Below are 11,414 nucleotides of genomic sequence, written 5' to 3' on the forward strand. Positions count from 1 at the left end.
TCATAGGTCATGTCCCCCAGCCCCTGCACCATTTCTGTTGCTCTACATAGGACTCTCTAATTTGTCCACATCCTTTCTGTAGTGAGGGGCCTAAAACTGAACACAGCACTTCAGATGTGGCCTCACCAGTGCTGAATAGAGGGGAATAATTACTTCCTTTGATCTGCTGGCAATGCAGCCCAGTATGCCGTTAGCCTTCTTGGCAACAAAAGCACACTGCTGGCTTATGTTCAGCTTATTATTGTAACCCCCAGGTCCTTTTCTGCAGAGCTGCTGGCCAGCCAGTCAGCCCTCCTCCTGTACCGGTGCATGGGATTGCTCCGTCCTAAGTGCAGGACCTTGCACTTGGCCTTGTTGAACCTCATGAGATTCCTTTTGGCCCAATCCTCCAATTTGTCTAGGTCACACTGCAGGAAGGAGGAAGGAAAATGTATCATGTAGGCAAACCTTTTTGCTTGCATGAAATTCCATTAGGAGCAGGAAAAGGGCCTATAGGCATAGAGGGTATATGCAGATATTACACTTAGATTGACTTAACTAGCATAGATGACGCATAAGTGTTGTCACTGGGGGTCACAATTCCATGTCACGGCCATTGCCCCTGCAGCTGCCAGGCACTGGCTCTTGTGCCCCATCATCAGCACACAAATCATGCTGCTGCTGCCCCTGATACTGCTGGGCCCTGGCTCCGGCTGCATTGCAGCCCTGCACCCCACTGTTGGCACAGAAATCTGGGGGGCATATGCCCTCCATGCCCCTCCCCCATGTATCACCTACACTAACCAGTGTTAGGTCAATCTAACTGCTGAACTGTACGCATGTTTGGACAATTAACATTGGGCAAAAATGGCCAGCCCAATCTAACTTAGTTCACTTAAGGAGGCACACTATGTAGATTGGGCTTGCCCACACCTGATCTAAGCACGCCCTAGTGCCAGGCTGCACTTTTCCCCCCTACCATGACCTGATTATTTTTAGCCCTCTGATTTCCACTCCACCCTGCCCAGTCCCTATACAGACAACCCCACTGCAGACCCCATCTTATTTAGATCACATTCCTGTGTGACTCCTAGCATCTGCAAGCTTCCCCTTAAGCAGGGACTTGATCTATGATCACATGGCCTAAAGTAAGTAAAACTGTAGACCAAATCCTATGAATGTGTACGTATATCCAGAGAGTCCACTGATATGGATCTGATTACAGGCTAGTGGCTTGTATATATGGGGCAAAACCAGAGGGGTGCAGCTGCACCCCCTTTGATTCTTGTTCCATCTAAAGGTTAAAACCCACTACTTGGCAGTGAAAGCAGCATTTCTATTCAGGCAGCAATGACAGTCAATTGACTTTATGGCTCATTATAATCTCCCTGATTCCTCTAAACTTTTTGTTCCACAAATGTTAATGACTCTCTCTCCCTTTGTAATGGTCTTGATGGTCAATGAATCAAGCTTGCCTTTCTTCTGCAATTCTGCTGTCTGTTAGCTGCTCCTGGTAATGTAGCTCCTATTTCACAGTCCTGCAGACTGTTTTTAACTCTAGCTAAAAATGTTAACTGAGGTGTGGAAATAACTTTCAGTCCAAACTCGGTCCGGGAGCACCTTGCCCTCTCCCTTCAGGAAAGGGGTGGCGCCAGCTCCTCCCCATTCTTCCCTGGTTGATGGATGGGCTCCACCAATCGGCACTGAGAATTCTCAAGCCCAGAACACACCGGCGCTCGAGCAGGTAAGTCTGCCACATATATATACACTAGAATTGATTGGTGACACACAGCTTATCTCTAGAGTGGAAGGAAGCTGACATGAAAAACTGTGCTGTAATGCTTCAAGACAATGTAAAGAATTCCTTATTCAGCTGATGGCGTAAGAATTGCTGGCAGAGGGATGTAATTTATATGCTTTGAATTTAGCCACGCCAATGAGTCAAATGTGCCTACTTTTCCCTAAAAGTGGAGTATTTAAAGATCACAAGGGGGCAGGACCTCTGGATTATCTCTGACCACAAAAGCTGGAATCTCCATTAGCACAACGCTCACTTTTTACCACTGACTATAAAATAGGTGGAAGGTTCCTTAACTACCAGCAGCTTTCTGTAGCCTCCAAATGGCCAGGGTTTTAAAGAGAACAGACTCGTCAATTATATTCTCCATAACCATATGGGCAGCTGTTCTGTTATCAAGAGTGCCATTGACTGCAGTTATGTTTAATGACTCTCCCTGTATGGAATCTAGGCAAATATTTCTGCGACAGCTGCTGCTTTGGGAGCATAATCAAAGAAAAAAAAGCCCAGGAAAATTGAAATGTAAGCTACTGAAATCCTAGCCAAATTGGCCGTGGATAGTTTTACTCACCCGCGTTTAATCATCTGGGAGAGTATTTCCGGAATTCTTCCTCATCAGGTTAATATGCCAGGAAGGATACAACTGAAAGGCTAAATTATTCCTCATGCCACGCTGCAGGTGCAGCAGGTATAAAGGCAGGAATTGTTTTCAAAGTCTTTACAACTATGAAACAAACTCAGGTGGGGTTTCAGTAAAGACACCGCTTCCATAACCAGGACTGCCTGCAGCGTACACGTACTAGTTACATCATTGCTTTCTGTCTTTCCTCTTGCTGTATTAGGATCTGCCCCACTAACGTATCTCATTCTCAAACTGTAATAAGTAGCCTTATCAGGTAGCTCTTGCTGTCACTGAGTGCATTACTACATTGAGCAGAGCTCTGTGGGTAATTAGACACGATGAACTAATTTTTCACAGGGCAAGTGGCAAGCCTGTAATTAAGGATTTAAGTGTGTAGGGCTGTGCAGACAACAAATCTAGCTGGGTTTTTCAGAGGTGCCACTTCAGCAGGTGGTGTAACCATGCACAATGACTGAAGTGGGTAGGTAAGGCACTATTGCACTTCTAACTCCTCATTTGTATATGGGGATCAGGTACAGAAGTTTGATTGAGAAGTCTAACCTAAATCGATTATGTTTGAGCGTACTTTGATCAAGGTCTATTTTAGACTGGGTTCCACCATTTTTAAACCACTCTATGGGTGCTGAACATCTATTCTCTTACAAGTATAGACTGATTTCCAATCACTTATACTGGTAAAAGTGTAATGTCTGTACCTGACCTAGGGCTGTCCCTGTGCTGCAGCTGAAGACCTGGCTGCAGCATGGGTAGCATCCTAGTGTTAGCTTTGGTCTATCTAGCACAGATAATGATAGCAATGAAGGCCACACTAGCACAGGCTTCAGCATGCCTATATGAGGCCACTGGGGATCCTGAGTTGTGTTCCCTGCTCTTCTTACCTGAGCTAGCTGGATTAAAGCTAGCATGAATATTCCAGCCCCTGCTGCAGTCACACCTAAGGCTAGGTTCAGGATAGCACTTCTGCACTGATGCAGATGACTCTTGAGGTCCTTTCCACTCCTACAATTCTTTATATGGCTGCATAAACCTATCCATGCAGGCTGTTCCTGCAAGGAATTGAGGGGAAGTCTCCATGCTGTGCCTGGGAGCACAGCTACAGAGAATTATGTTCAGTCATCCATGCCCTTTGAGTGCAAAATCCTGGAATGAGGTTGGCTTTGAGACCGTGTCACCAAGTGCACCCCAAACAGAGAGACGAAGAACAGGGCTGGGCACATGCTCAGTGCTACTCTAAAGGGACTCCAGTGCCTCATTTTTGGACATGTGCATATGCAGAGTAGGAGCAAGTGGGTGAGCATGTGGCCCAGCCCCTTGATGGACCGTGCAGGATTGGGCTGTCTGGCTGGGAGCTTCACTGGTTCACTGCTCTGTCACCATGCAAATCCCTTGCTGTTCAGAGTGGCAATTCATGTGTCTCTGTTGAAAACGGCCTAAGGTGCTGAAGTAGGAGGCACGTTCCCTGGCTTCCCTGGTCCAACTGGCTGTCTCGGGCTGAGTATTTGAGGACTGACTAGAAATATAAGTGTCTCTCTGATGGATCCAGAGGCGCGGCTTCATCCCCCTTTTAGACTGCGTTGTGCTGCTGAAGACTCTGGGGACTTTAATAAAATCCCCCCTTCCTCTCTCTGCTCAGAGGCATGTCTCCTCCCCTCCCTGCCTCTGTCCCTCACTTCCCAGGGTTGCTTTTCCTGCTATCTCCGGGGCAAAGAAATCTTCAGAGCTGCTTCTGCCCGCTCCAGCCAGGCTGCGTGGGGTCTGGGCTCACCTAGAACAGCGACGGCAGCAGCTGTCTTCCTGCCCCTGCTCTTGGGTGGATTCAACAGCGTGGGGGAGAGCCCATTAATGCTGCTGCTGTTCCTAGCTGTGCAGCCCCACTGAAGCAGGCAGGAGCAGCTTTGAAGCTTCCCCCACCCCTTATGAAAAAACAAAAGCTTCCCCTGCCCCTTGTGAAAAAGTTGCCTTATCTACCTTGTAACACAGAGCAATGCAATCTCAGCAACAGTAAACGAGCTGATCCCCTCCTATCCCCTTGGCTTATGCCAGCCCATTTTATTACAACTGACTGGGCCATTTACTTGCCACCACCGCCGCCCGAGTGCCAAGAGGGAATTAAATGCAGTAGAAAAGATTTTGGGGGTAGTACACTCCTTGCTATGCATCTCATGGCAAGGTTTATCTGCAGTGGCCTGCTGGCTATAGTGAGTGCCCTGTCGCATAAACCCTGACCTCTGGAGCCTTGCTGATGAATGCTCTGTGTAATTTCTCCTGCTCTTGCAATCATACTTTTAACTCAGATCCTGTATAGCCACATTCTGCAGAGCAACCAAGTGCTGCAGTGGTCATAAAACATCTCGGGAGTAATGCAGCTTGTCCCTAATTGAAATGAACACCCCAGACTAGAATGTCCCATTTTATGAGAGCTGGGCCCCTCCCAGCACTTTATTTATTATAGAGATCATCCGAAGCTGCAAAAATGATTTGCAGCTTCCTCAGACATAAGGGACTGCTTGGAGATGGGAGTTTGTCACAGCCCCTTATGGAATCAATTCATGACATTCAGATCTCTAACTGTCCCTAATCCTGGCATGCTCAGGTCTAGGGGATAATATCCATCTCCTTAGAGAGGATCACCAGGGTGGTTCCAGTTCCCTGTCAGGTGTGGAGTTAATAATAGTGGTTCATCCCTGTTGTATAAGTAGGGACTTGCTGATCCACGCCCCGTTCACATGCTAAGCTACCCCAAAGTACAGAGGATGTCTGGTTATGGTGGTCTCCTGAGAGGGACTCTCCATTCAGGTTCAGGTCATCCCTCAAATCCCAAATAGCACAAGAGGATCAGATCCTGGTTTAAGGTTCAGGCCCATTTCTAAGATTTTTTTTGGAAAAATGAAAATCCAGTTGTTACTGCTTCCTGTGCTCTCCAGCTTTTCTCTCCCTTGCAGACTACTGCTGAGTCAGATTTTCTAAGGCACTACTGACTCCAGTCTCACATGCTCTCTGAAGACCAGGAATTACAATTTCTACAAGGGAACACTCCCTTCCACTCTCACATGTGTGAGCATGCATGCATGTGGGTGCACACATGCATGTGTGCATGCACACACACACACACACACACACACACACACACACTGATAACACATGCTTCCCAGCTACTTGCGAACATGAGTTAATTAGGCGAAAAAGCAAGGACGGGGTCTCTGAGACCTTGGGTTTCTAATCTCAGTTTGATATGCGATTTGCTGTATGAACCTGAGATATGGCTTTAACTATATTTTACCTTTCTTTGACGTGAGCCTACGAATACTTGTCTTCTCTGGAGAAGTGGCACTAGACTTAGTTAATCAACATGTGCAAAATGTGAGATCTCTGCGCGAGAGGCCCATAGAAATGTTAAACTATTCTGGTTAAAGGTCTGCTCACTTTCAAGGTCAGTCGCGAACTGTCTTTGCTTCACAAGAAGTCTAATTTAGACTGGTCTAGCAGTCATGTTGAAGGTTTAAGAGGGCCGGCAAATTGAAGGGTGAAGGAAATCCTCTGATACCTGTAAAAGATATGCAGTAACACCTCCCACACGCACCGTCTCAGCACCAAAATAAAAATATCTCCTTGTTGCAATTTTGGTTCACTAGCTGTGGGCACTGCACCACTTGCACATACAGCCCGGCATGGGTTATTAACCCGAGTCTCAAGACAATAACGTTAACACATCCGTTCTCCTGCTAATTAATTGGCTGAAATATGCATGCATTCCTCTGATGCCAGCTTGCAGAGAGGAAGATGAATTTTGATTATATTTAATCCCAAATGAGATACAACAGACGCTCGCGCTATGTAAATATCGAAGGGCAGCTTAGCAAACGCCATCCTGATGCAGAATTGGAGTGAAGAACCTAGTAGCTATCATTTTCCAGAAGTATTTGGACATAATTCAGCTTGGAGGTAAAAGATAAAAAGGAGATACAGGCTTGGTTCTCAGGTGGAGTTTTTTGTTTTTTTTTCCACAGGAGCTAGAAGTGGTTAGTGAGAGCTGATCCCATATAAAGCAATTTTACCTCAATCTTATCTGTATGTTTTTTGACCCCGGTCTTATAAAAGTGATACGGGTTCATTTAAATTTGGCAGGGAGCCATATATGTCAACAACAAAGCTTTGGTGAAGAATTGCCGCCTCACTAAGCCGGGTGCACGCCTTTCCCAAACAGGTGATGCGCAGCAGGTGAAGGTGAAAAGCTTATCAACACGGTTCAATGTTATTTCCTGTCATAACTTTGCACAACAAAGGAAGTTTGTGTCTTTGACAAGCTTCAGCATTGTGAAATGTACAGCGAGTCCTCTACATCAGTCCCTTTAATCCTGAGCAAACTGAAGCCAGGGAGATACGGGGGAAATTACTGCTGGTTTTGATAGGTACGACATTATCAGCAGCAGGCTGCACTAAGCAACGTGGGTATAACATTGTTTAAGCTAAGCAAACAAGCTATTGACAGTGCAATAGGCTCACAAAATCTTTCTTATCTTAGCAAAGATAAAACCAGAATGGAGCAAGCTCCAAGCATGCACCTTCTGGCTGCCCATGGCTTAAAAACCTGGATGTAACTTTATCTAGTTCTTAAATTTCATTTGACTTAAAAATGATTCTTTTAAAATGTCTTTTCATAGACACATCCATGGAACTGGGTTTGAAGGTAGGTCTCCAAACTCGGACACAAATCCAGCAGGCGTAGTTTCCTATCTCATGCTGGCCCTGCGATTTTAACTGGATACTTTTCTTTACTTCTTCTCATGTTTTGGGTAATGCAGCTGATGTAGGCAAGCAAATACCAAAATTCATCGTCCCTTTGGTGGTGACACTGTAGCAACCAGTTAAGTGATTTAACCAGAAGAGACAAGTGAATTCTGCTTTTGCAGGAGTGGTGCAAAATGAAAACAGGCAGAGGGATGAAGTGTGTGGGGTTTGGGGTGCAGGACCAGGGCCCCACTCCCAGGTGCTGATTTGGGTTTGCAAGGAGCACAGGAAAAGCAGCCCCCAAACCGCTAGCCCATCTGCTGCTGCCATTGTCACCCTGGCTGCAACTGTTGCCCAGAGCACAGAACTGCCTGATTCTGCCTCTGGAAATAGGGCTACATCCTGTGCCCTGTGACATTAGTAACAGGACACCCACCGAATTCAACAGGTCTTGGGTCAGTAATATTATCTTGTTTACATACTCTATGTAGATACAGAAGAGAAAACACGTGTTGCCCCTTCTTTGTAATTATTCTTTATTATTCTGCTGTGACCACAGGTTGGTCTTTGTCTTAAGTACCTAGGAGACCTAAGCAAGGACCAGGAGCATCATGTGCTACATGCTGTGTACAAACACAGAACAAAAAAAAGATAGTTCCTTCAGAAAGCTTACCATCTAAGTATAAAACGGGATAACAGATAGTACAGACAGACCAGGAAGCATGTGGAAACAAGGAGACTGGTCAGCTTGGTAGAGAACAGACATGGCAAATGTGTGTATTGCTCCTCACAGCACAGCTACATCACACGTGTATCCTGACCTAGAGAATCAAAAATGTTATGGTCTTTATTCCTCAATCGCTTCAATTGGCATCAATACCTGCCCCTCTTCATAGTGAACCCAGCTGGATTCAGCTAGTGGACTTGCCTGGGAGGGTGGTAGCTCGCTAGCTTCATGTACAGGAAAACAAAGCAGCAAGCAAAGAGTTGGGGAAAGAAAGGCTGGAATTATAGTTACAAAATGATGGGAAAAGGAAATACTCAAATACCTGTAAAAGATGTGTAGCAACACCTCCTTTTTCAGAAAGGAGAATATACACTGTCTTACTAAGTGAACCCCAAGGCTGAAGAAAATTCATATATGTAATTCAGTTTATAACCAAAATGAAAACATTTTGAGTGAGCTGCTTATTGGAGGTATTATGGCAGAAGTGGGAAAAATCGGAGTAAGTGAAGGACTTGCAAGAGGATGAATGATTTCACCTCCCCATCAACCTCTAACCAACTAACTGAAGGAAGGATTTTTTGGAAGGGGCTGTTTTACTTTAAATCGAAGTAGGTGAGAGAGCATGGACTAAATGGAAGCTTGTCTACACACACACAAATTGTTCTAATTTAACTAAATTGGTTCTAAATTAATTTAGTTAAATCAGTGCAGCCCCTTTAGTAGCTAATATTGATTTAGCTTAATTGAGTTTGTTCCCAAATTAAGTTAAATTGGCATTAGACACTCTTCAACTAATTTAAAAGTGTTCATGGAAAGGAATGGTAATTTCTGTGGTTAAGCAGGCCCCGGGGGGGCGGGGGGGATAGACCTCCCCCCTTCTTCTTCTCTGGATTGTGCACATACAGTACAGCAAGGGGCAGCTGTACTGATAGGACTCAGAGGGAGATTTCCTCCTCCTCTTTCTCTGCTGTGGAGATGACCAAGTGACATACCAGTTGTGACAAGGATGGCATCCGGCAGCTTGACTCGATCTTGACCTTTATGAAACAAGGCTTTTTGCCACCCGCCATAATTTCACTGGCAGGGAAGTTTCACTCATGAGCTTCCTTGGTGGAGATTGTGTGTCAAACGAACAGCAAAGCTTTTATTGCTGCAATTGCTAGTGGGCTGCAATCAAACCAATGCAGGCACCGCTTAAAACAGCCAAATTAAAGCTTTTATTGAAGGAAACATTGCCACAAATCCCCTTCTTCTGCTCTGGAAATGCAACCTCTTAAAAGTTTGATGTACTGACAATATCCCCCTTATGTTCTGGGAAACATAAAGCATTGCTTGAGCAAAGATGTAAAGCACAGACAGAGCCTGCTTTTCATTGCATTATTTCCTCCAGGAGTTTTTCTTGGATATTGCTTTAGTATATTTTAATAATAGGACAATATTTCTTTACAGGGTGCATAATTCAATTAAACATATTAAAGAGACAGTGGCTTTAAAGTAAACATATTCTTCAGAGCCACTGTCAGAAAAGAAAATGTTTTGCTTTGCAGATGACATCTGATATACATTAGCTAGAAGTCTGCTACTAACCAGTATAACATAAAAGCTACTGTGACTGGTACTGGAGTTGTGGGGGGGGGGAGCCCCATGTAGTCGCTTAAACATACTGATTCACCGTGCTGCCTCTTGATACGTTACGCTGCGACCTAGATTGCTGTGATTCACCAAAGAGCTGTAGGGATGAATTTTTGGTAAATTCTACTTGGAAGAAATCTCTCTCTCCAGCCCTTCCATCTTGTTTTAACAAAGCAGGATTTGGGTTTGGTGGGCGTTGAAAGAGTGACGGGCCAACAAAAGGGAGCTCAGGCTTGTTGTTCTATAGACAAGCCATTGGCTTCAGGAGGAGCAGGGCTTTAGGATCCTTGAGACCTTCGGGGATAATGCAAGCAGGACATCAGCCCAAAGGCCTCTGCAAGGGCCCCTTAAATGGTTTCCCTTTAGGCACGTGTTGTGGACAACAGAAGGTCCTTGTTTAGTAACGAATAAAAGGCCGGCAGTTTTGCTTCTCCACAGCCAGATTTTTAAGCCATAATTGGATCTTGTAACACTGCCAAGGTAAAGGCAGTGGGCCACAGCAGGGAAGCCTGACACTGCAAGTGAACTGAAACTAAATATAGTTCTCATGTAGTTTAAAAAAAACCCACACACATGAAAGCCAGGAGCTGCCCGGCCCCATCCTTGTCTCTTGCAGTGGAATGAAATGAGAAAATGACTATGATAATATATGTATTTTACTGCTTGGTTACAGGCAGTCAAATGAAATAATCTAGGAGTAGCTTCAGCATATAGTTGTGTGCTAAGTGGTTCAAGACAATCCAAACCCTGTTGAAAATGAAGGTCTTGTGCAGAGGAATATTGGGCAAAGCACACGGGTTCTTTGCTGTGAGGGCTGCTGAATACGGCGATATTTGACAGGAAGCCTTGGTGCGTATATGTGTATAGAGAGTTCAAAATGATTTGGAGCAGCATCATGAGATGATATCAGTCCTCCAGCAGTAGCAGATCTATCTCATGCTGGCTGTTTTGATTGCTCAGTATTGCTTTCAGAAGCAAGGGGTGCTTTTTTAAATGAAAGTGGTGCCTGCTCCAATACAGAAGCCACATTTAATACTGCAGCGTTAGCGGAGAGACAGTGCGGTTCTCACTGAGCTTTGAATGATTTGCTTGGGCGTGGCAAGTATTTGGTTAGTATTCCCAGACAGCAAATTGCCTTGCACAAACTTAGGCAGTATTTGCAAAAGGCAGAGGGCTGCAAATATGGATTCTGTTTAGGCCAGGAAGGATTTTTACTTTTTTAAAGTAGCTTTTAGTCACACTCAGAGATCGCTGAATGGGAACTGCTTAGGGATGAAAGCAGGCGATTTGTGATGGGAAAAGTTGTAACTGGGGAGCAGAACTAGGCTGAAGTTGCCAATTGGGAGGCAGCTAAATTTAGGTTTGTTCAGATTTGGGCACTGTTATCCTGATAGCTCCTGCTTAGATAGTTTTTATCTGGCTTCAGATTTCAGATAGTCTCTTGCCTGTATTGGGATGAGTTACATGAGTTTCTTGGTTCGGGATTCATGACAGAAGGGGAAAGAAAAGGGAGATGGACGCTAACTTCCCGGAGATTTTCTGGAGTGGGAAAGTAAAATGATTGAAATCTAGATTTTCCTTGTGTTTTGCATTTGTCCCATCCAGTGTCCTACAAGATCGAGTATTTCATAGGCTGCTATTTCATAGACTGCAGGAAGACTAATGCAGCCACTTCTGAGACGGAGAACAGTAACCAAATGGCATACAGGGCACTGCGAAAAAGTAGTAGGAGGGAAAATAAGTCCAAGGATATGGGCTCCTAAAACATGTGCTATGAGTTCTTTAACATCCTTTGGGAGCCTCTGTTGTTAAGGTCACATCCAACAGACTCATACATGGAGGAAATATCATGGATCTTTATCTAATGTACCTACTTTACATGGATCTAATGTGCCTATTTTGTAAAA

Source organism: Alligator mississippiensis, chromosome 3 (assembly GCF_030867095.1).
Source record: "Alligator mississippiensis isolate rAllMis1 chromosome 3, rAllMis1, whole genome shotgun sequence".
Lineage (NCBI taxonomy): Eukaryota > Metazoa > Chordata > Crocodylia > Alligatoridae > Alligator > Alligator mississippiensis.